Source organism: Sus scrofa, chromosome 14 (assembly GCF_000003025.6).
Source record: "Sus scrofa isolate TJ Tabasco breed Duroc chromosome 14, Sscrofa11.1, whole genome shotgun sequence".
Classification (NCBI taxonomy): domain Eukaryota; kingdom Metazoa; phylum Chordata; class Mammalia; order Artiodactyla; family Suidae; genus Sus; species Sus scrofa.
The window spans coordinates 78,535,275-78,561,105 of NC_010456.5; the positions used below are offsets into that span (position 1 = coordinate 78,535,275).

The 25,831-nt window shown below is 42.6% G+C and overlaps 1 long non-coding RNA gene across 6 annotated transcripts in view; it reads left to right on the forward strand.

Annotated features, from left to right (window-relative positions):
* LRMDA overlaps positions 1-25,831 on the forward strand; it is a 1,093,708-nt gene that overhangs the window by 577,442 nt on the left and 490,435 nt on the right. For all 6 annotated transcript variants that reach the window (XR_002338559.1, XR_002338560.1, XR_002338556.1 and 3 more), the window contains one exon: positions 8,599-8,725. This is a non-coding gene — a long non-coding RNA (leucine rich melanocyte differentiation associated). The remainder of the gene's footprint in view (positions 1-8,598; positions 8,726-25,831) is intronic.

Below are 25,831 nucleotides of genomic sequence, written 5' to 3' on the forward strand. Positions count from 1 at the left end.
TATATATACTTGGGCATCTATCGATCCCTCCATCCATCTCTAGATATATGGATATATGAGTATACGTATGTGTCGAAGTGTATTTGTGTGTGTGGAAATGTCATAAAGTCCCTATGGACAAGATTGTCTAATAATAGCAGTTTATAAACAAGAAACAAACAAAGACTAGTGACTCTAGTGACTCTTGACCATCAAAATGGAAGATATCGTACGAATTAATATTTGTATGGAGAATGAGAGCACGTGGATGACTTGTAATTTCCATGCATGAGACCTTAGTGTGTGTACTATATGCATTATAACTTAAGTGCTTAAATGAATAACATGACACTTTTACTGGATCAGTTGATATCTGCTTAGGATACCATTTTAAATTGCTATGTGGTATTTCATCATACAGATATATCGAGCTGTATTTAGTAATTTCTCTGTCATTGGGCATTTAGGCTTGTTTACGCTGTTACTATAAATAGCGCTGTAGTGAACATACTTAAAGCCATACACATGTCTCTGATATTTGATGAATATTGGAATTAGTGGATGAAAAGGTAATGATTTTTAAGGCCTTTAATATAAATTGACATCCAGAAAGGTTATAGCAGTTTCATTCTCCAGTTAGTGTTGTGTTAGTCTGTTACCTTGACGTTTGGAAAGACTATGTTAAGAGTTAAGAAAACTGCATTTGTTAGCGAGGTGAAAATATCTTGTTTAATTTAAATATCTTGAGTTCCCAACAAATCTGAAATTCTTCCCCACATTTTCATTATTGACAGTTTACATTCCTTGTGTATTTTCTGTCTGTATGTTTTGATCATTTATCACTTAGGGCTTCCAGCTTTTCCTTAATGATTTTCAGACACTCTTTTCATATTAAGGATGTTAAACCTTAGACTATCAGAGAGATTGTAAATGGTTTCCCCCATTTTTATTTGCCTCTTACTTTTTTATTTGAATGCATATTTGGAGGGGGTAGTTCAACTTTAAATCTACATTTCAGTCTTTAAGTAGACATTGTTAAATGTTGTCTTGTTGGACTGAAACAAGCTAGATCGTGTTGGATCCCACTGCATCATCCTAAACATCTTTCTAGGGTGCTGGCCTCCATAAGTGAAATAAACATCTCCTTAATCAAGTCATTAGCAAAACACCAGGCCAAAGTCCCCAGAACTTTCCTCCAGAGCAAGCTGAACCATGAATTAGTATTCTTCCGGTGTATTTTTGAACCAGTTATGACTCTACCTCAGTCATTTTCTGGCCCACTTTTTGCTCTTCTGCCACAAGGATATCATTAGAGTTATTCAAATTCTTTTCAAGGGCATTTTGAAATTTGGATATAACATACATCTTTATTCCTAGTTAGCTGTCCACATTAATAGCTGGTCTCACAGAACTTGTCCATAATGCACAGAAACTACCTGTTTGAGAAGCCATGCTATTATTAAATTGATATATATTCTACCTCATTATACAAAGGATTTGAGTTAGCTTATTAGAGTTAATAAAGCAAAAACCCCATGTAGAGATAGACTATAAAAGTTATATGCCTTGACAGTGAAGTTAGAAAGTAGGTATAGAAACCATGTAGTGTTTCCTTTTTACACTTGGGTTACAATTTAGCTCTGAGCCTCCTGGCAGCAAAAGTAAAAAGGGTAACGATTAGATACATGATTTATATTGTCCTAAGGCAAGCAGATGCTGGCTCCTCAGAGATATAGTCTGACAAGAATTTTATATAGTTAAGTTTATGAACTTACCAATCCAAAGCTTGTAGAATTTTACCTCTTTTTCTTTTTCTTTTTCTTTTTTTTCAAATAACTGGAACTGGAGGCACCCATTTCTGGGCTCCTAGTTCCTTACTCATTCTCATAATTCTTGAGGGATTACATTTAACATTTGTTTTGAATATTATTAGGTGTGGTGACTGATGGCTTCAGATTTTTTCCCACTTATAGGGTTAACTGACACCTAGCTAAATGCCTGAGATTTTTGACTGGTCTTGGATTCAGATCTCTTACACCGTGTTGAATTGTAGTCGCTGAAGCTTAGGGATCATCCATCTTGACAGGCGACTCATTAGTTCTCCAGAGGTGACTTGGGCAACTTCCATGTGATGCACTGTCACATGGTAGCAGGATACACATCTTACACAGCCTAGAGCCTTTTCCACATCTCCTTTTTTGTTTTTTTTTTGTCTTTTTGCCATTTCTTGGGCTGTTCCCACGGCATATGGAGGTTCCCAGGCTAGGGGTTGTATCGGAGCTGTAGCCACCGGCCTATGCCAGAGCCACAGCAATGCGGGATCCGAGCTGTGCCTGCAACCTACACCACAGCTCACGGCAACGCCGGATCCTTAACCCACTGAGTAAGGCCAGGGACCGAACCCGCAACCTCATGGTTCTTAGTCGGATTCATTAACCACTGCACCACGATGGGAACTCCAACACATCTCCCTATTTTTTTAAAGATATTTTTATCCTCTAGTGATATGCTTACTACTAATAGTGATTGCTGTTGTTTTTACTTTTATCCCTGATCATGCGACCTGAATGACAGAAAAATATGTAGAAAATATATAGAGCCAACTGTACATATAATACTATGTATCATAATATACTATAGTATATGCTATCTATAGTGATATACTATATTTTTTTCTTTTCTTTCTTTTTTTTTTTTGTAAGGCCACACCTGTGGCATATGGAAATTCCCAGGCTGTTTGTCCAGTCAGAGGTGCAGCTGCTGACCTACACCACAGCCACAGCAATGCAGGACCCGAGCCTCATCTGCGACCCACAGTGTAGCTCACGGCAGCTCCAGATCCTTGACCCACTGAGCGAGGCCAGGGATTGAACCCGCATCCTCGTGGATACTAGTCAGGCTTGTTACCACTGAGCCACAATGGGAACGTCCTATTATATCCTATCTATCGTTTCTCTCTCACACACACACACATACACACATACACACATACACATATATACATATGTATACACACAAATGTACATATATATATATATATATATATAGCCACTTAAATAGGAGATAAAGAGTTTTATGGCAGAAAGAACAAATTCTTGTCATGGGTTAGATGAATAGCCTTTCTAAAAATGCTTGGGCCACTGAGCCATTTTCTGGGACATGAGCAGCCATGTCACAATTCTCCTGCTTTCATCTTTCTTTCTCTATTCTCCACATGTAGCTCTGTGTTGTCTGTCCTGTCCTTATAGCTTTGGTCATGGCCTCTGTGGTGGGTCAGTGTGAAGACTTTCCCCAAGGACCCTACTGTGTGCCAGGCACTGCACTCGGCATGGTGGGGGGAGTAGACCCGCAAGTTGGTATTTCTGCTCTCAAGGGTGATGCTTCAATTATTGGCAGGGGCAGGGTCCTTGAAGGCCCCGTAGGATGGGAGCGAGAGGGACATTAACCATTTATTTGCTGAATGGTGGAAAGGTCTGGGGAGGGGCCAGAATAACAGGGAAGGGCACTCAGGATACTCAGAGCTTCAATTTTGTACCAACTGGTAAGAAGTATTGAAACAGTTTAACAACCAGTACTGGTGTCCGGGTGTAGACTTGCTGAATGTCACTTCTGCTTCTTCTCAGACCCTTGGCCCTGGGGTAAAGAGAGGGAGGTGCTCTGGCCTGGGAAAGGTTGCAGATTTAGGGGTCCTCTTAGTCACTGGCTGGTCACCCCGAGGCCTGCTCTTTGTCCTGCCAGCCCTGAAGATGCTGTTGAGCATTTTCCCTCAGCTGCTCACAAGCTCCTGGCAGAGCAGTAGTCTGTTCGCAAAAAAGTATTGAGCTCTCGCTGTGCATTTGACACATGTCCGGGTGTTGTGGAGGTTACCCTGAATCCTTGCGGGGACCTGGGCAGAGGGGAGTCATCCAGAAAGACCATCACAGAGCCAGCAATGGCTGACCCATGCAGGTCTGCAGGCAGGCATCACATATATGGGTTAGGTCCCCTAGAATTTCCCTGGCCTCCCCATTTTCTCGGTGAAAATATGTATGTGGAATTTAGGTCGATGTAGCCGAGACAGTGGGTAAAGATCTTAGTGGGGAATCTTATCTCCTTAATTGGCTTGAGAACAGTCTGGCCTTTGGTTCTGGATTTGAGGCTACTCTGTTTCCACAGAGACATGCTTCTTTCTCAGGGTCTGTGTTTAACTATCTCCCCTTCCCTGCCCATCTCATATCAGGCAGAAGTATGACCCCAGCTGCAGGCTGAGGATGGACAGAGGGACGAGTTTTTACCATAGCCTGTACTACAGAAATAAGATTGGCAGCTCTTGAACCAGGTGTTTCTGGACGTGTCCTCTGATGGTCTTTCTGGCTGGATTTTATTGCTGGGGAAGGGACAGGGAAGGGGGAACTACAGATTAAGACCTCTCCTGCCCTAACCTTCCAGCCTTGCTCTGGTCCAGGCCCTTTTCTTTCCCCATTCTGACTAGTGGCTAACTTTTGGGGAAAGGATAGAGGCCCCTGAGTGTGCGCCCAGCAGGGATGAGGGTGCCAGGACCAGCCCCTTTGTGGGGTCTGCTGTCCTGCCCAAGGCCCCTCCCTCCATAAGGCTCGCAGCCACTGGCTGGCTTACAAGGGCCAGGCAGCCTGTTTAGCGCCGCTGTTTTTATAAGCTAATGAAGGCCGAGTGTGAGCCACGGGCAATGATGCTGGGATATTAACTCTGACAGGGAGCTTGATCATAATTATCTTAACGAGGATAGGGTTAATTACAGTGGAAACTTAAAAGTTCTCTCTCTTTGAATCCACTGGAGCTGAATGCGTTGTGATGTTTTGTCATTTTGATGTGACTTTGGAAAAGGCACTGGAACTCTCCCGGCAGCCGCCGCGGCTCCTGGGGGAGCCCAGCCAGAGCCCTGTGAACAAGGTAACTGAGATGGTACCTGTGGGTGAGATAATGGGCAGCTTTCCTGCTGGTGGAGCGGGAGGCAGGCCCAGCCTGTAATGCGCTTCAGAGGTGCTGATTAGATTTCCAGAGCAAACCACCTGCCACAAATCGGACCGCACACTGGGTCTCCCTGCCTGCCCTTGACTTCTCTTTCCTGGGCTGGAAAGACCTCCCTCCAGCTGGCTGCACTGAGGTGGCTGGTGAAGCATTGTCCTTCCCCCTCCAGCCCCTGACCCTGGCACTTGTAACTTCCTGGCCTTCCCAGCCCACCCCACCCCTTAGGCATTTGCAGCCACAGCCAGCAAGCTGGTGAGCAGCCCTGGAGTGACAGACACTTCCCCAGCCAGGGTCCTTGAGTCTGGGTGCATTTTGCCATCCATACACAAGATTATGTCAGAGAAATCAAGGTCCGGTCATTTCCTTGTAGCTACCATAGCTGCCCCATTAAACAGTGTAGATCTCTGTGGATCCTTAAAGCCTTTTTTGCCTTGTCATTTTATTTAACAGCACACAGCTCTTAGCAGGCATCTTGCAAATAGGGGTATGAACTCAAAGATTGACCCAAATCATTTCTTTCCCCTTCTTCTTCCAGGAAAACACAGCAACAGCAGCAACAACAATAGCACGATTTTTAAAAAGCAAAAAAAAAAAAAAGAAAGCATCTTCCAAGTGTGTGTTTATTGTTCTCCACAGGCCAGCCAAGCTCCAGAAATCCTGTCCTCTCCAGTTTTACCCTTCATTACCTTCTCTGCCTCTTGTCCCCAATCCCTCAGCTCTGAATTTAGCTGATTAAATCACCAAGTGCACACCACACTGATGACATGAAGACAGGGAGTTATTAATTAGTAACCCCCACGTATCCTGGCTCCCTTTTAACTGAGCAGCTAATAACATGACATGGCAAAAAGGATCTTGAACCAGAAGGGTGACAGGGGATTTGAGCCTGAACTTCCCAACTGCTCTTGGAAGTCTCCCTCCTGTTTTGAAACTTGCCCCACAACCCACCCAAGGAAAGGCAACACCAGGGGCGTTCCCTCTAATGTTCCCTGCTTTGTCCCCCTTAAAGCTGCATCATCATTTTGCTTTATGCCTCCCCCAAGCACTCTTGGAAGGGAACTTTCTTCTGCTTGCCAGTTGCCAACCACTTGCTGACTCTCATGATAATAGTAGTATATTTGCATAACATAACTCTGGAACAGTGTGTCTTTGAATGTGGCCTTTGACCAGAACCCAGCTGACGTTTGTGCACAAAGACTTCTTGGCCATCCCTAAGGCTGGAGGATGGGGGGGTGGGGTGGCCTTGACTCCCCCAAGGGTAAAATGGTACTAGTCCTGAAAAGTACTTTGGGATCAGCACCCATGAACCCACCTGGAGGAAGGGACTTTGGAAAGGTTGAAGTTTCCCTGCAGAGGAGTCCAAGCTTATGATCGACCCTTGCCTATCTGTTTCTCTGCCCACCCCCTGCATCCTGAACCCCCACCCTTGACCAAAGGTCAGGGCTTTCTGAAAAAATCAGTGAGGCGTTCCCATCGTGGCTCAGTGGTTAACGAATCCAACTAGGAACCATGAGGTTGCAGGTTCGATCCCTGGCCTTGCTCAGTGGGTTAAGGATCTGGCGTTGCCATGAGCTGTGGTGTAGGTTGCAGATACGGCTCAGATCCCAAGTTGCTGTGGCCCTGGTGTAGGCTGGCAGCTACAGCTCCAATTAGACCCCTAGCCTGGAACCTCCATATGCTGCGGGAGCGGCCCTAGAAAATGGCAAAAAGACAAAAAAAAAAAAAAAAAAAAGGAGAAAAAAATCAGTGAATGTAAGGATGAAGTATTTTTTAGTAGCTTGTTAGTCCTCTATTACTTATTCTCCAAAAAATCCCATGAGCTGGAGGCAGCATTGAAGAAAGGAGTTCTGGTGGGTTATTGAGATGCCCAGATTCACACTGCAAGTAAAGGATGGAGTGGAGGTAAAACCCCAGGTCTTCCTGACGGTCTATATATAAATTGTATTTTGCCTTCCTGAAACCTGCAGAAGGAGAGAGGAGGAGGAGGGAGAAATAAAACTTGATGAAGCCATTGACCCTTGACCCCAAATGTTTGCAGTGTCTTCCCCCTGCTGTGGAGCAGGTAGGGTTGGCTATAGGATTATGTGTGGTCTGGGTGCTGGGCCTGGGTGGCACCACCTGGAGGTCTGGGGCAGACATGGGCTGCCTGTGCAGCTCTGGGCCCAGTGGAGTCTAGGGATTTAAATGCTTCTTCACGAGGCATCTGTCACCTCGCGTGTATTGTCTCTTATTTTGGAGTCGTCTTGGCACAGTTCCCACAAGGGAGACATGGATGGCTCAGGAAAGGTCTGAGGCTAAAGTTCACACTCACACCACACATACAGGTATTGCACACGCAAGCAGGGGTGTCTGTAATGGAAGTACTATCAGTAAATGCATCCATAGCATGGACAGCATCTCCCCAATTCGTTCCATTTTATGTAACAGCCAGGAGATCCCGTGTGAGTCCGCCCTCTGGTCAGCGTCGGAGCTCAGCTGTCAGCCTGTGCAAGCTCAGCACAGCTCTTGGGTCTGGCAGGTGAACGAGCTGGGAGTCTGTGTGCAGTGCGAGGCCCTCCACCGGGCGACGTTCTGTAATTAACGTCTGCCTGCGCCAGGCCGCGCATGCGCACAGCTGCCCCTCACCGCCTCCACCCCAGCACCCCTGTGCCCCTAACGGTAATGGTTCACTTTCAGCTACCTGTACTAACAGGGCTGTCTTTCCCTTTCCGATGCTATTTTTTTTTTTTTTTTTTTTTTACCCGAGCTGAGTACTTAATTCTTTATCTACTGCCTCAACATCTACATTGCTGCATTCCACACTTCTTTCAAAAATAAAGAACTCCACTTTCCAGAAATTTGAACAGTAAACTTCAAGCCGGGAGCCTTGAGACAGAAATTCCCTCAACCCCTTCCTTACCTCACCCCCAACAAAAATGAAAACAAATAAAAAGAAATCATGAAAGCAAAAGGAATAGCCACTCAAACTGGAGTGATTCCACGCTTCTGCGGATATCTTGCCTTTGGGGCAGCTACAGGGACACTGGGCAGAAACAAATGAAGCGATTAGTAAAGAAAAAAAGCGGGAGGGGAAAAAAGTCAGAGGCGGCAAATGCAGAGAAAGGAAGCCTTCCTTGCCGTTTCCTAGGACTGTGCAGAGGAGAACCGCTAAGAAATGATACTTGAAGTTATATTTATTATTGTAAGAGGGGTATGATATTTCTGGGCAGGAATGATGGATGACAACTTAAATTTGTGTCCAGGGAATGAAGGTGAACTGTGACAGAGTTATTTATCTTGGGAATGGAGGTTAGGGTCAGCCGAGGCTGGGTGCCTGAAGGCACAAGACATTGACAAATTTATCCTGCAGGCCGTATCTGAAGCCCTTTGTTTTGGATCCTGGCTACTCACTAAGTGACCCTCATCCTTCATGTTGGCAATGCGTGAAGGATGCGGTGAGCGCCAGCGGCCCCTTCTCCCCCGCCGCCCCCGCCCCGGCTCCCGCTACTAATTCTTGTCATTCACTTTGCTGACAGGCACCAAGCCCAAACTATTCCCAGTCCTGAAAGGGAAGGTTAAAATATTTATTTCGGCTCATAATGGCCTCCCTGATTTAGTGCAGGATCATTTTTCCTGTTGCCTTTGTCATTGCAGGTCACTGGAAGGACTGAGCGCGTTCGGGAGCCTGGAGGAACTCATCTTGGACAACAATCTGCTGGGGAACGACCTCGTGTTGCCAGGGTTACCCAGTCTCCATACCTTAACCCTCAACAAGAACCAGATATCCTTGGCTCTGGTGCTGCCCCCACTCCCCGCCCAGCCCCGCAGTGGTCCCCTCCCCGCCAGCCATCCCCTCTCCCCCCGCCCCCCACAAATACCTGCGAAATGTCAAATGAGTTTTATGTGTCAGCTAAATTAAAGTATGTGAAATACAGTCCATGGGCAGACAAAGCGTTCTGTCTCCTGGCACTCGGGACACTTCAGAGTAATTTATTATAGGTCATTCATAAATGAAATGCACCATTATATCTTCCTGTTGCTCCATTTTAGTGTAGAGATCTAAGTTATGGCTGCGAAGAAATCTTTTTAATAGATAAAAATAGAGAAAGAAAATAATGTCACTGCTGCCGAGAAGGGAAGGCTAAGCTGTGTTCTCTTTGCTTGGGCTTGTGTGGGAGGGCGACCTCTGGTGGGAAGCAGGGGGTAGTGCCGCTAAGCAACCTTAGCCTTTAAGGAGGTTTCTGGAAGGCTTTGGTGCAGGCTTGGGGAAGGCTTCTGGCTGAAGAGAAGAGCGAAGGGGCTAAGGTGGAAGAAGAGTGAGAAGTCCAGGCTAGCGCTGCCCTCTGTGGTGTGTCTGGTACTTGGATGATGAGAGAGCCTAGGAGAGTCATTCTAGTGTGTGGTTTCTCCTTAGGTCTGAAGATCTAGCGGCCTGGAATGAGACTCAGGGACTTATTGCCTTGGGGTCTGCGGTGAGGCTGAGAATGGAATCAGAACCTCTACCTTGTGAGTCCCGTAGCTCCTTGTGAGGCTGAAAAAGGAATCAGAACGCTTGTACTTTGTGTGTTAGAGTCACAGGGCGCGGTGCTTGCACAGTGCCAGCTCTCCCAGGCAGAGAGTTTTGTCAGTGTTAACTCCTTTATCTTTCACACCTAGAACAATACCTGGCACGGAGTTAAGGCTCCATAAATGGTTGTGGGATGAAGGAGTCATGATCATCAGATGTTCTTTATTGAGCACTCCTATGGATTAGGCGCTGTGCTAGGTAGCTTGAAGTGTGTTATTTTTTTCATTCTTACCAAATCCCTTGGGAAGGGTGTGGTTTCTCCCTTCACCTAGAGCCAACTAGGCATTTAACAACATGACAGGTCCTGGCTTGTCACACCTGTGGCTGGACCCAGAGTTCTTTCCTTATTACAGCATGCTTCAGACTTGAAGTCTTATCACCTTGTTTTATTGGTGGGGCTTTTGAGACCTGGTGTGGTTTACTCACTTGCTTCTCACATAGTAAGTTAGAAATAGAAAAGGGATTGGGATATTTTCCATAGAGTATGAAATTAAAGCCATATACATATGTTAAGATGAAGGTATATGTTTATGGCAGCTCTAAGAAGGATTTATGAAATCATTTATTAGCCACTGTTTATACATGAAATCTTAAGCTAATATTTTCTTTCTTCAGTAAAATAAGTGATTCGTGGCCACTATTAATTGATACTTTTGTGGAAGAAGGAGCGGACCTACAGGTTCTTATCAGTCCTTATCATAATGAAATATTGATTTTTTTTCCTCTCCTATCCTTTGGTCAACCAAATTTCCTAGTCATTGTTTGAAAAATGATCTTAGTCAGTGTATCTTACGTCTTCCTTGGCTGTTGAGATGATGAGTTGGATGATAGTCTCAAATCAGTTAGAATAGAAGGAGAATTAGACTAGCATTTGGATGATGTGTTTCCTGCTATGGACCCCAGTGCTCATAGCCTGTGTCCCACGTCACTGCAGAGCATTAGAGTTGTTAGGCTTGGGTTCATGAGTCAGCTTAATCATGTTTAGCCGTGTGGCCATAGTCAAGTAATCCTCTAAGAGCCTCTGTTTCTCATTTGTGTGGATGTGTGTGATGTTACCCCTTTCACTTGCCTGTTTGGAGAGCTGATAAGAAGGAATGATGATGTAAGCAAAGCAGATTTCTGTATGGCTAAAAATCCAGCTGCCTTTGCTCTGGGATGTTGTCAAAAAGGCGCTATCAGAAATGGTGCAGTGAGTGACTTCCCTAACAGTCCACAGATGAGGCCACAACGACTGTACAGCAAATGCCATACAAATGCTAATCCTGAACTCAATTCCCTTTCTCCCTCAGCACACTTCTTGACCACTTCTCTGTAGTATTAATTTCTGTGTATGAAAGTGGGTGATTTTTTTAATCAACCACTGATTTATACAATAATTAGTTAATCAAATGTATTTGTTGGATACCTATGTGTCTGAAGAATGTAGATTATAGTATTGCCTTATTCTGTTACCACTAACTACTAAAGCGTTTTGACCAAACATGGATGGCTGGAAGATTACCTGGTTAGTCTAATTGGGTTAGATTCTACTAAAATTCATGCTTCATGTGAATTTCCTAAGCATAATTGTCTCCTGTTTTAGAGGATTCATTTTCATAACCTGGCACAGAATATGCTGAAAATGCAAAGGGAACCACTTTAGATTTTCTTTTTTTCTCCCTCACTCCCTTCCTTATTCTTTAATTTATTTAAACTAACAACAAAAATAGCCAGCTCACCATATCTCCTACCTCCTATCCCTTCCCTTTTCTCACAGCTACCCAATCTATTCTCTCTTTCCAAGAGCTTGGTTTAGATGATGTTGTTGTTGTAGATTCTACATATAAGAGAGGTCATACAGTGTTTGTATTTTTCTGCCTAATTTACTTCATTTAGCATAATACTCTTGAGGTCCATCCATGTCATTACTTTTTATGGCTGAATAATATTCTATTGTGTGTGTTTATCACAATTTCTTTATCCATTCATTCATAAATAGACATTTAGGTTGTTTCCATGACTTGGCTATTGTAAATGATGCTGCAGTGAACATCGGAGTACATATATCTTTTCAAGTTAGTGTGTTAATTTATTATTGGATAAATAGTAGCATTGCTGGATCATATATTAAAGTCTTATTTTTAATATTTTGAGGAACTAAAATACTGTTTTTTCAAAGAGGCTGCACCAATTTTCATTCCCACCAACAGTTCACAAGGGTTCCCTTTTCTTTACATCCTCACCAATACCCATTAGTTCCTATCTTTTAACAGGTGTAAGGTGAAATCTCCTGGTGGTTTTGATTTGCATCTCCCTGATGGCTAATGATGTTGAGCATCTTTTCATGAACCTGCTGGCCATCTGTTTGTCTTCTTTGGAAAAAAAAATGTCTGTTCAGGTCTCATGTTCATTTTGTAACTAGATTGGTTTATATATATGTGTGTATATATAGATACACACATCGTTATATATATATATTTATTTTTACTATATATATATTCATTTTTTTTACTATTGAGTTGTTTGAATTCTTTATATATTTTAAATATTAGCCCCACGTGAAATAAGATTTACAGTTATTTTCTCCCATTCAATGACTTCCCTTTTCATTTTCCTTTTCTTGGTGGGTTCATTTGCTTCTTTTTTGGCCACCCCACAGGATATGGAGTTCCCAGGCCAGGGTTCAGATCCAAGCCACAGTTGCAGCATGACCTGCAGAAATGCCAAATCCTTAAAGCCACTGTGCTGGGCCAGGGATCAAACCTGCATCCCAGTGCTCCAGAGACACCACAGATCCCATTGTGCCACAGTGGGAACTCCAAATGTTTCTCTTTTTTTAAAAGAATATGCTCGACCAGATGATGGTTTTATTCTCAGTGTTGCTGTCATCAGAGATTAATAGGATTCTTCTCTACAATGCTGAGGGATTTTCTTTCTCTTTGTCTCAGCCCTTTCCCTGTTCTATTCTCTGCTCTGCAGTAGTAATGTGAGGGGGCAATGATGGGGCCATGGGAGGGATGCAGCAGAAGGCAATGTGCAGCTATGGAGCTGGCCACTTACTGCACTATGCTGTTGTAAGTGCTTTATTACCAATAGATGCAAAGGAGGGCAGCTGTCTTTTTCAGGATGCAGCATGATTTCTTCTTCCTCTCCTTGTCTATTGGTGTGGTCATGAAGATGACCTTAATTTCCCCAGGAATTTGACCAAGAATGAAAGGCAGGTAAAAGCAGCAGTAACATTACATGCCACCCCCTTAACCTGCACTTCTGAATCCACTTTTTCAGCTAACTGACTCTCCTACCTACTTGGGGAAGTACCTCAGGCTCTACAACAGTTATAAAGTTCCATACTTCCACTCCACGAAATGCCTTAGACTTGGGCTCTGTCAGTTAGCTTTAGTGCATCATAATCTGCCCCCCAAATTCATGACTTACAAGAACAAATCTTCGTGGTTTACATTTCTGTATGTCAGTTATTTGGGCAGGGCTCAGCTGAACGGTTCTTCTGCTAGTCTTGCTGGGGGCACTCATGTAGCTGTAGTTATTTGGAGGCTTGGTTGGGCTGGATGGTCTGAGCGGGCCTTGCTTACATATCTGGAGGTTGGTATTGGTGGTTGGCTGACCTCCATGTCTCCAACAAACTAGCACAGTCCTCTCCACATGGGAGGGGTGCTCCAAGACAAAGGTCAGTGTCCAAGGACTTTTCAACCCCTATTTGCATCATGGCTGTTGCTGTCCCATGGCCAAAGCAAGTCACATGTCACATGGAGAACTAACATGAGAGGGGATTGTAGAAGGTGTGAATCCAAAAAGACATGATTCTTTCTTGTAAACATCTAACACAAAGATCTTGGTATCTTGTCTCCTGGAGATGTTACTTCCTGCTTGTAATAAATGGGGATCTGGAATCAAGTAACTATTGATATTCTAAGATAGGTAAGTATTAACTCTTTCTGGTAAATGCAATCTTATTTTAAATATATTAGGAAGCTTGCTATCAGATGGGGTTGTGCCTCAAGTTCTTGTGTTTGTGTATGTATTTCTTTATTTATTTGCTTTTTGGCATATGTACAAAAGTTTTTCACCCCCACTCCCACCCACTTCTGCCTTGCACATAGTTAAATATGTCTGTGCAGTGCTGTATGGTACTGGATCCTGAGACTATGGGCTGCTTTTATCCTTTCACAAGGGGCGCTATTGCATAGAGCAACATCTCTGGGGCCATACTTCCTGGGCTTGTACATGGGTCTGCCCTTACTGAGTGTCTTAGACAAGTTATTTAATATGTGTATGCTTTGGTTTCCTCTGCAAAATGGGGACAGTCATAGTATCTGTAGTGTGGGTTGTTGTGACTATTATTTTAAGCATCTCACAAATATTAAGTTATAGTAACATCATATGTTCTATGTAAGTGTGTATGCTTGCTATAATTATTATCCTAGAGAATTATGTGAACTTACCTGGTTTTACTCAGGCTATATAATAGCCAAGGGAAAAGTATAAATTTAGAGTGCTTCTTTGATGTTGTTTTTCCTTTTTTTCTCTTTATGGCCACACCTGCAGCATATGGAAGTTACCAGACTAGGGCTTGAATCAGAACTGAAGTTGTAGGCCTACACCACAGCCATAGAAATGCCAGATGTAAGCTGCATCTGTGACCTACACCACAGCTTGTGGTAATGTTGGATCCTTAATCCACTGAGCAAGGCCAGGGATCAAATCTGCATCCTCACAGACACTATATCGGGTTCTTAACCTGCTAAGCCACAACAGGAACTCCTGACTTTTATAGTTCAATATTATTTTCTCATTTATTTATTTATTTTAATGATTTTTATTTTTTTCCATTATAGCTTGTGTACAGTGTTCTGTCAATTTTCTACTGTACAGCAAAGTGACCCAGTCACACATACATATATACATTCTTTTTCTCACATAGTCTTCAATCATGCTCCATCGTAAGTGACTAGATATAGCTCCCAGTGCTATACAGCAGGATCTCATTGCTTATCCATTTCAGAGACAACAGTTTGCATCTATTTACCCCAAATTCCCAGCCCATCCCACTCCCTCTCCCTCCCCCTTGGCAACCCCAAGTCTGTTCTCCAAGTCCATGAGTTTCTTTTCTATGGAAAGTTTCATTTGTGCTGTATATTAGATTCCAGATATAAGTGATGTCATATGGTATTTGTCTTTCTCTTTCTGACTTACTTCACTCAGGATGGCAGTCTCTAGTTCCATTCATGTTGCTACAAATGGCATTATGTTGTTCTTTTTTATGGCTAAGTAGTATTCCATTGTGTATATATACCACATCTTCCTAATCCAATCATCTTTCAATGGACATTTGTGTTGTTTCCATGTCTTGGCTATTGTGAATAGTGCTGCAATGAACATGCGGGTGCATGTGTCTTTTTCAAGGAAAGTTTTATCTGGATATATGCCCAAGAGTGGGATTGCTGGCTCATATGGTAGTTCTGTATTTAGTTTTATAGGCTACCTCCATACTGTTTTCAGTAGTGGTTGTACCAATTTACATTCCCACCAACAGTGTAGGAGGGTTCTCGTTTCTCCATACCCTCTCCAGCATTTGTTATTTGTGGATTTATTAATGATGGCCATTTTGGCTGGTGTGAGGTGGTATCTCGTGAGTTTTGATTTGCATTTTTCTAGTAATCAGTGATGTTGAACATTTTTTCATGGGTTTGTTGGCCATCTCTATATCTTCTTAGGAGAAAAGTCTATTCAGTTCTTTTGCCCATTTTTCAATTGCATTGTTGGCTTCTGTGTTGTTGAGTTGTGCGTATATTTTAGAGATTAACCCCTTGTCAGATGCATTGTTTAAAACTGTTTTCTCCCATTCTGTAAGTTGTCTTTTTGGTTTCCTTTGTGTGCAAAAGCTTGCCAGTGTGATTAAGTCCCATTGGTTTATTTTTGCTTTTATTTCTGTTGCTTTGGGAGACTGCCCTGAGAAAAATATTAATAATGTTGATGTCAGAGAATATTTTCCCTGTGTTCTCTTCCACGAGTTTGATGGTATCATGTCTTATTTTTAAGTCTTTCAGCCATTTTGAGTTTATTTTCGTGTGTGGTGTGAGGGTGTATTCTGGCTTCATTGATTTGCATGCGGCTGTCCAGGTTTCCCAGCAATACTTGCTGAAAAGACTGTCTTTTTCCCATTTTATCTTCTTGCCTCCTTTGTCAAAAATTAATTGACCATAGGTATCTGGGTTTATTTCTGGGTTGTCTGTTCTGTTCCATTGGTCTGTCTTTCTGTTTTGGTACCAGTACCACACTGTCTTGATGACTGTGGCTTTGCAGTAGTGCCTGAAGTCTGGGAGAGTGATGCCTCCTGCTAGGTTTTTGTTCCTCAGAATTGCTTTGGCAATTCTGGGTCTTCTGTGATTCCCTATAAATTTTTGGATTGTTTGTTGTAGTTATGTGAAAAATGTCCTGGGTAATTGGATAGGGATTACATTGAATCTGAAGATTGCTTTGGGTAGTATGGCTATTTTTACAATATTAATTTTCCCTCCCAGGAGCGTGGAATATCTTTCTGTTTCCTTACATCTTCTCTAATTTCCTTGATTAATGTTTTATAGTTCTTGACATATAAGTCCTTTACCTCCTTGGTCAGGTGTATTCCCAGGTATTTGATTTTTTTGGGTGTGCAATTTTAAAAGGTATTGTACTTTTGTATTCCTTTTCTAATATTTCATTGTCAGTATACAGAAATGCAACTGATTTCTGAATGTTAATCTTATATCCTGCTACTTTGCTGAACTTGTCAGTCAGTTCAATTAGTTTTTGGGTTGAGTCCTTAGGGTTTTCTATATGTAGTATTATGTCATCTGCATACCATGATAATTTCCCCTCTTCTCTTCTAATTTGGATGCCTTTTATTTCTTTTGTTTGTCTGGTTGTTGTGACTAGGACTTCTAATACCATGTGGAATAACAGTGGTGAGAGTGGGCATCCTTGTCTTGTTCCAGATTTTAGTGGGAAGGCTTTCAACTTTTCTCCACTGTGTATTATATTTGCTGTGGCTTTGTCATAAATGGCTTTGATTATGTTAAGGTATGTTCCCTCTATACCCACTTTGGTAAGAGTTTTTATCATGAATGGATGTTGGATTTTTGTCAATGCTTTTTTTGCATCTACTGAATGATCATGTGGTTTTTGACTTTTGTTAATGTGGGGTATGATGTTGTTTCATTTATGTATGTTGAACCATCCTTGTGAACCTAGGATGCATCCCACTTGGTCATAGTGTATGATCTTTTTTATATGTTGCTGGATTCAGTTGGCTAAAATTTTGTTGAGAATTTTTGCATCTATATTAATCAAACTTATTGGCCTATAGTTTTCTTTTTTGGTAGTATCTTTGTCTGGTTTTGGAATTAGGGTGATGGTGGCATCATAGAATGTCTTTGGGAGTGTTCCTTCTTCTTCAGTATTTTGGAAAGTTTAAGGAGGATGGGTATAAATTCCACTTTGTATGTTTGGTAGAGTTTGCCTCGTGAAGCCATCTGGTCCTTGACTTTTATTTGTAGGGAGTGTTTTTATGACATATTCAATTTCATTTCTAGTGATTGGGATGGTCAGTTGATCTCTTTCTTCTTGATTCAGTTTTGGCAAGCTGTAAGTGGTTGTCCATTTCTTCTAGGTTGTCAGATTTGTTGGCATATAATTGTTCATACTCTTCTCTTATAGTTTACTGTATTTCTGCATTATCCATTGTGATTTCTCCTTTTTCATTTCTTATTTTGTTTATTTGTTTTTTTCCCTCCTCTTCTTGGTGAGTCTGGCCAGAAGTTTATCAATTTTGTTTACCTTTTCAAAGAAGCAGCTCTTGGTTTTATTGATTTTTTCTATTGTTTTTTGAATCTCTATTTTATTGATTTCCTCTGTGATCTTTATGATTTCCTTCCTTCTGCTGACTTTAGGTTTTATTTGTTTGTTTTTTTTCTTCTAATTCATTTAGGTGGTGGGTTAAGTTGTCAATTTGAGATTTTTCTTCTTTTTTGAGGAAGTCCTGTATCACCATGAATTTCCCTCTAAGCACCACTTTTGTACCATCCCATAGATTTTGAATGGTTGTGTCTTCCTTATCATTTGTATCCAGGTATTTTTTAATTTCCTTCTTGATTTCCTCATTGACCCATTGGATTTTTAGTAGCATATTGTTTCATCTCGATGTAGTTGGTTTTTTCTCATTTTTCCTGTGACCAATTTCTAGTTTCATGCCATTGTGGTCAGAGAAGATACTTGAAGTACTTTCTGTACTCTTTAATTTGTTGAGGTTAGCTTTGTTCCCCAGTACATGCTCGATCCTTGAGAATGTTCCATGTGCACTTGAGAAGAATGTATATTCTGATTTTTTTTTTGGATTTAATGTCCTTAAAATGTCAATTAAGACTCACTTTTCTATTGCATCATTTAGGATCTCTATTGCCTTATTGATTTTTCTGTCTAGAAGATCTGTCCATTGATGTGAGTGGGGTGTTAAAGTTTCCTGCTATGATTGTATTCCCATCAATTTCTCCTTTTATGTCTGTTAGTATTTGTAGTAGGTATCTGTGTGCTCCTATATTAGGGGCATATATATTGATATCCTCTTCTTGAATGAATCCTTTTACCATTAAATAGTGTCCTTCTTTTTCTTTATGGCCTTCATTTTAAGGTCTATTTTGTCTGATATGAGTATTGCAACTCCTGCTTTCCTGTCTTGTCCATTGGCATGAAATATCTTTTCCCATCTCCTCATGTTCAATCTATATGTGTCCTTTGCTCTAAGGTGAGTCTCTTGTAGGCAGCAGATTGTAGGTTTTTGCTTTTTTATCCAATCTGCCACTCTGTGTCTTTTGATTGGAGCATTGACATTTAAGGTAATTATTGATAAATATGTGTCTATTGGCATTTTAAACCTTGGTTTTCCAGTTGATTCTATGTTTCTCCTTTCTTCCTTCCTTTCTTTTTTTTGTTGTTGGATTATTTCCATTTATTTTATGCCTGTGTGCTTTTCTTCATAGATTTTGTGAATGTAATGTCTGGTTTTGATTTTGATTTGTGGTTGCCCTCTTTTTAAAATATGTTAATCTTTTCTGTTATCTAATTGCTTTAGTCTGATAGTCATATCAGCTCAAACACATTATTAAAAAAAAAGTCTTTATTTTCTTTCTTTTTTTATATAGTGATTTTTTTTTTCATTATAGCTGGTTTACAGTGTTCTGTCAATTTTCTGCTGTTCAGCATGGTGACCCAGTTTCACATACATGTATAGATTCTTTTTTCTCACATTATCATGCTGCATCATAAGTGACTAGACATAGTTCCCTGTGCTATTACCTATCCATTCCAAAGGCAATAGTCTGCATCTATTAACCCCAAGTTCACAGTCCATTGCACTCCCTCTCCCCCTTGGCAATTACAACTCTATTCTTCAAGTCCTTGCTTTTCTTTTTTGTGGAAAGGTTCATATTAGATTCCAGGTATGTGATATCATATGGCATTTGTGTTTCTCTTTCTGACTTACTTCACTCAGTATGAGAGTCTCTAGTTCCATCCATGTTGCTGCAAATGGCATTATATTCTTCTTTTTGATGGCCAAGTGGTATTCCGTTGTGTATTTTTCTACCACACATTCTATGATCTTGAAGTCCTTTTTCACATCTGCATGTTTGTCCTTTTGCTGTTCCTTGTGTTTATCATTTTAGAGTAGTTTTTTTTTTCCACTTTTAGATCTGTATGCTGGCTTATTTAAGTGATTGCTTTCCAATGTGGTTTCCTCCATCTTATTTCTTCTTACTTCTTTATTTTTTATTTAGAGAAGCCTTTTCAGTATTTCTTTTAGAATGGGTTTAGTATTCCTGTACTCTTTTAGCTTTTGTTTGTTGGAGAAATTCTTTATTTTTCCTTCTATTTTAAATGATATTCTTGCTGGATAGTGTGTTCTTGGCTGCAAATTTTTTTCCTTTGAGAACTTTGAATATATCTTGCTACTCTCTTCTGGCCTGCAGCATTTCTGTAGAGAAATCAGCTGATAGCCTTATGTGAGGGTTCCCTTATAATCAACACTTTGTTTTTTTCTTGCTGCCTTTAGAATCCTCTCTTTATCTTTAACTTTTGCCATTTTTATTATAATATGTCTTGGTGTGGGCCTATTTGGATTCAACTTGTTTGGGGCCCTCTGTGCTTCCTGTATGTTGATATCAGTTTCCTTTAGATTTGGAAGGTTTTCAGACATAATTTCTTCAAATATATTTTAAATCCCTTATTTTTCTTCTCCTTCTGGAATTCCTGTTATGAATAGATTGGCCTGCTTTATGTTATCCCATAGATCTCCTATATTGCTTTCATGTTCTTTCATTTGGTTTTCTCTTTGTTGTCCTGACTGGGTGATTTCCATTATTCTATCTTCCAAGTCATTGATTTGTTCTTCAGCATTATTCATTCTGCTCTTTATTGCCTTTAGCTCAGTTTGCATCTCTGCAAATGAATTTTCTAATTTTTCTTCATTCCTCCTTATATTTTTTTTAGTTTCTTTCTAAAGGAATCTGCATTACTTTTTATCTCTGCTCTTAATTCCTTGATATTCAGTCTTAATTCCTTCAGTATTTTCACTATCTCCCTTTTGAACTCAATGCTTGTCAGACTGCAGAGGTCCATTTCATTGTTTGTTGCTTCAGGTGAATTCTCCTATTCTTTTAACTAGGAATCATTCCTGAGCTTCTTCATCTTGCTTATCTTTTTCTGTGAGTTTAGGGAAACCAAACTGTAGTCTTGGGGGGTTACTTCTATGCAAGGGCACCCCTTTGCATTTTGTGGGGGGCTACTATTTATTTTTGGCATGGGAATTTAGATATATGCTGTCTGTTTCTTTGGTGTGAGCAGGTTGTTTTCCCAGGGTGCTGTGTTTCCAGGGAGAAGGAGACAATGGGTAGGGCTAGTAGTCCGTGCCTGATTGCTGGGCTCTTAACAGCAGCAAGGACCTGCAGGAAGGTGGCACAGGCTACTCCTAGTTGCAGGGTCCTGGGAAGTGGTAATGAATCTTAGGCAGATTTAGGTGGTGCCCAGAGCATTTGGCAGTGGCAGCAGCAGGGTGTGTGAGTTCCAAGGGGAATGAGAGCAACAACAGGTAGTGTTTGATTGCAATGCCCTCCTCTGAGGTGATTGGGACAGCAAGTGGTGCCTGTTCAGGGACCCCTAGTGGTAGTGGGCTACACCCACCTCTGGAGTCAGTGATAACTGCAGTGGTTTGCCCCTGGCACCTGAAGACCACACAAGAAGCACCCTGTCCTGCTTAGCCCACAGAGGAGGTGCTTTACAGGCTGCTCCTAGTTGTAGGATCCTGGGACATGACAGTGATCAAGTGTGTGGGCACTGCCCAGAGCATTAGACAGTGGCAGCAGCTGGGTGGGTATGCTCCCAGGAGAGTGAGAGCAACAACAGGTGGTGTTCAGTTGCAATGCCCTCCTCTGTGGTGCCCCATGAGGTGACTGGGGCCACAAGTGGTTCCTATTCATGGACCCCCAGTGTTGGATGGCCACGCCCACCTCTGGAGTCAGTGATAATTGTGGTGGTTTGCTGTCACCACCTGTAGACCATGCAAGAAGCACCCCATCCTGCTTAGCACACAAGGGAGGTGCTACACAGGCTGCTCCTATTTGCAGTGTCCTGGGAAGTGACAGTGATCAAGCTTGTGGCCCTGCAACTGTGTTCAGCAGTGGCAGCAGCAGGCCCAGTGTGCTCCCAGGGGTGCAAGAGCAACAACAGGTGGTGTTCATTGAAGTGCCTTCCTCTGTGGTGCCCTTTAGGTGATTGGGGCTGCAAGTTGTGTCTGTTTAGGGACCCCTAGCGGTGGTGGGCCCACCCACCTCTGGAATCAGATATAACTGCAGTGGTTTGCCCCTGCCACCTGTAGACCATGCATGAAGCACACCCTCCTGCTTAGCCCATATAGGAGGTGCTGCACAGGCTGCTTCTAGTTGCAGGGTCTTGGGAAGGGACAGTGATCAAACATATGGGTGCTGCCCAGAGCATTTGGCAGTGGCAGCAGCAAGGCAGGTGTGTTCCCAGGGGGGTGAGAGCAATAATGGGTGGTGCTCAGTTACAGTGCCCTCTTTTTTTTTTTGCCAACCCCTGGGTGACTGGGGCCACAGGTGGATCCCACTCACAGGCCCCAAGTGCTGGCTGGCCATGCCTCCCTCTGGCCCCTAAAATGACCATCACAGTCCATCCCTGCAACCTATAGATCATGCAAGAGCCACCACGTCGCATTTAGCCCACATCTGCCCTTAGCCTACGCAAGAGGTGCCCAGCCACCCATAGCCTACACAAGAAGTGCCCAGTCTCCTGTAGCCTGAGCAAGTGGCTTCTGGCTACCCATGGCCTGCACTGGAGGCATCCCACCCTCCGAGAGCCCGAGTGCATATGCACAGGGAGATTCCTGGCAGTCCACCCCTCCTCCTCCTCTTGTCCTCTCCAGCAATGGCACCTTGCTTTTCCCTGGGCCCAGACCTCCTCCTGGGTTCCCTCTGCTGTGGTGTTCCACTCCCCAGCTTGTAGCACTGCTCCCTCACCTGTGGCACACTGCTCCATAGCTCCTTAGGCTGTCTTCACACAGCCAACCCTAGTCCTCTCCATAGAACTGACCTCTGGAGCCTGAGTCTCAGCCCCCAGCCCCCACCTGAGTGTCTCAGGATGTGGTGTCCAGGTCAGTGGTGCAGATGATCTGTGCGGTTCTAACTCTACTCTGCCCTCCTCAGGCCAGCTGCTATGCTTTTCTCAGTGACTTTGAGGTCTTCGCTGATCCCCTGGTCGGTTAGGTGGCTTCTCAGGGTGTAGGTTCCTTTTCTCTTTCACTGCTCCCTCTCAGGAAAAACTAGTCCCATCCTGATTCTTTCTCTCTCTCTCTCTCTCTCTCTCTCTCTCTCTCTCTCTCTCTCTTTTTCTTTTGTTCTACTCAGTTATGTCAGTAGTTTCTTGCCCTTTTTGGAGGTATAAGTTCTTCTGCAGCATTCAGTAGATGTTCTGTGTGAGGTGTTTTACATGTGGATGTATTTTTTGATGTGTTTGTGGGAGAAGGTGAGTGTGACATCTTACTCTTCTGCCATCTTGATCCTTCTCCTAATTCAATATTGTTTTCATCTCATTCTGTGAGCTGGATACCATCAGTGAATAATGTCATTTTTATGAAAAAACTGGGAGAGTATGAAATTTTGAAGTCATATAAATTGTCAGTGGTGGGACTCAGACTAGAACCCAAGAATACTAATTTCCAGCCTCTAAGTAAAGGGTAGTCACTGCACACCAGGAGGAACTAAGATGCAGGAGGAGTCAGCTGCTGGTGTCTGGCCTCACTTGTCCCTGCCCCCAGCTGCATAGGGAGCTCAAGAGAGGGATTCCAGAGCCTTAGCCAAGCATCTGTCAGGTTTCTCTTGATTCACCAACACCTCCCTTCCTGGCTGTGTACCTCCTCCTTGACCTCCCTTTGTTCCACGTCTTTTCAGCCCTCAGCTTTGGTGTCCTCTCTGTTGACCTAAAAGCCTAGTTCTTCCAGTCTTCTGCTTCATCTCCTGATTCATGGCTTATCTCTCTCTTCTTCCTTGGGTTCATGTAGACTAGCCCAGTAGTCACTGGCCATGGAATTGACCTCCTCTCCCCAACACTCAAATTCTCACTCTTTCTCTCTCGCTCACCCATGAGCATGGATGGTCTCGGTCATATCATGTCTGAATACCCAACCGCCAAATAAGGGGACAATTGAGATGTCAGGAAAATAGAGGTATTTAACCTTTGCACAATCAAATGATTCTCTCCCGCCTTCCTTTTGGGGGTGAGCAGGGGAAAGGTGGTAAGCTGACTTCATTTTAAATCACACTTCTTTTCATTTTCTGTTTGCCTGTTTGACTGAGCACATGTATGAAGAAGACGTATGAAATGTAGTGTCAACAGGAAGAAAGACTGGTGCTGTGTGATTCACAGCTGGGCTTCAGTAGGGAAACCAGTGCATGGGCTCCTGAGGTGAGACTAGAGTTTCCATAGCGATGTGCTGTCATCTTGGAGAAGTCTCTGAACCTTGTCAGAGGCTTCATTTTTTTTTAATCTGCAAATTGGATATTATACATTTGAGAGTATTGTTGAGAGATTATAATGGCATAATATATTTATATATGTACATGGGGTATACACACACACATATGTATGAAATCACTTTTTAATGACCTAAAACTTTACAATAAGTTTGTGTATTTTGCTTTTAGCCAAAGCCTCAATACTTTAAATGAGTAATCCTCAATTGAAAATAAGGAAGTACAGGGCACAGCTAGATGGCAGTACCTTATGACCTCCTACAAAAACATCTAAGACTCATTTTTCAGTGCTTTAAATTCCCCTTTTTGTGTTAGGAAATTACAACTCACCTGGCCCCTAGAAATGTCACTTCATAGGAACTAGTTTTGAATATAGACTCTGCTGTTTAGTCCCTATGTGACCTTTGACTGCAGTTTCCTTAATTGTTCTCTGGAAGTGATAATATTTCTGATACATATCTGTGTGAATCAAATATGTCATGTAGGCTGTTGAGCATCTGAAAATCTTTCCTTAGGATAAGCTCTGGTTGAAGTACACCCACTGGTCACAGACGCTGCCCCTTGACTTGGAGCTGATCTCAGAGGGCAGTACATGTGCCTTCTCTCACCTGGAAAGCAGCCTCATACCTGGGCCACTGGATGTGACACCATGGACTCCCCTCCTCCCTCAGGCTCCAAAAGTTCAAGGTAAGATGTGGCTTTGATCTTGCACCCTCTGCAGAGGATCTCCCTTGGCAAGCCTCACCATGACAGCTGGGCTCCGACATGGCAACTTTCTGTAGACAACTCTGAATAAAAAAATGAAATGGCAAGTGCTCTGGAGAAGACTTGATGAAGGAAACCAGGTGTGCGCTGAGAATCCAGCTGGAAAGAGTTGAAACTGTGCCAGAGAGCTTCACATTGTAAAGAGGGGAAAAGATAAAACCACCCTTCAGAGAGTCCCTGAATGTGTCTCCACTGAGGGGGTCGTGGTTAGCCAGGAACACCAAGTTCCCCCTGATGCTTGCCGCTGGTTAATTTCCTGTGCAACTTGATGGAAGGGAACGTGACAGTTCTATGTCTCAGCTCAAAATTAGGCTGGACAAGGCTATGCTCATCCTTGCTGACCCAGGAGGCCAAGAGACCAATGAAAACTCATGTTTCATCCTCCAGTGGTGGCATCAACATAAGGATGATGTTCATGGAGTAGGCGCTGGTGACTCCTAACTGGTGGGGCTTTGGGGCCCCACGTTGCTCAGCCCAGGTGATCATTTAGCAGATAGTTGGAAGGTTTGGAAAGAAGGACTCGCTTCTGCTACACAGAGTAGCCCAAGGGAGGTAGGCTCTGAGGCTCCAAGGGATCCAGCCCTTCTTGGATTCATTGGCACAAGTTGGCTGAAGCTTCTTGAAGCCTGCAAACCCTTTGCCTACAAAATTTTCCATGATCAAGATACTTGAATGAGTCTCCATCTCCATGGCCTCCTGCTAAGAATCAGATCCAGGTTTTGTGGACTGTGATGCCTGCATAATTTGAGGAGTTCCCCTTAAAGACAAAGGCTATATAATTACAAATGCGAGATTCGGTATGAAGGTGAATGTTTACTTAGAATAGAAAATACATCAAAGTAAATTAAAAATTCATAGGTTGGAGTTCCCGTTGTGGCGCAGTGGTTAACGAATCCGACTAGGAACCATGAGGTTGCGGGTTCGGTCCCTGCCCTTGCTCAGTGGGTTAACGATCCGGCGTTGCCGTGAGCTGTGGTGTAGGTTGCAGACGCGGCTCGGATCCCGCGTTGCTGTGGCTCTGGCGTAGGCCGGTGGCTACAGCTCCGATTCAACCCCTAGCCTGGGAACCTCCATATGCCGCGGGAGCGGCCCAAGAAATAGCAAAAAGACAATAAATAAATAAATAAATAAATTCCCTTTAAAAAAAAAAAAAAAAAAAAAAAAAAAAAAAAAAAAAAAAAAAAAAAAATTCATAGGTTGACAAACACCACCCATTACAATAATAAAAAAGAGAGAATCTCTTTTACACTAAACATATCTAAGAGCTTTTTTCTATTTGTTTTCTGCACATCCCTTATCATTTCATTATGTAATTAAATTGTGTCTTATTTTCTATAGGGAATAGATCATTCCATCTAATTGAAAACTGATTTTTATTTTTTTATATTTAGGAATGTTTCTTTCCATTTCAGCACCCTTTATTGGTAATTTTAACACTACATTATTGATAAAAGTTGTAGAATTATGAAGTTTTAGAAGAACT